Source organism: Aptenodytes forsteri, unplaced genomic scaffold (assembly GCF_000699145.1).
Source record: "Aptenodytes forsteri isolate BGI_AS27 unplaced genomic scaffold, ASM69914v1 Scaffold475, whole genome shotgun sequence".
Lineage (NCBI taxonomy): Eukaryota > Metazoa > Chordata > Aves > Sphenisciformes > Spheniscidae > Aptenodytes > Aptenodytes forsteri.
This window is the reverse complement of record NW_008794113.1, coordinates 46505-46744: the sequence shown is the minus strand read 5'-3', so window position 1 is coordinate 46744 and position 240 is coordinate 46505.

Here is a 240-nt window from a genome sequence, read left to right as displayed (position 1 = left end):
ACGGGGGGCGCCGGCACAGCACGGGCAGCGCCAAAACACCCCGGCCCGGCCGTCGCTGCCGCTCCCCCCTGCTCATCCCTCGTCTCCCTCCAGCAGAGAGAAAGGGCAGAGCTGGCAGGGAGGGAGGGCAGCGGGACACCCCTGGGCCCCGGGCAGAGGAGAGGGACACGTCCCGGCAGCCCTGAGCACCGGGACTCCTCCGGGGGGGGGGGGCAGAGCCGGGCAGCGGGGCCCGGCGAG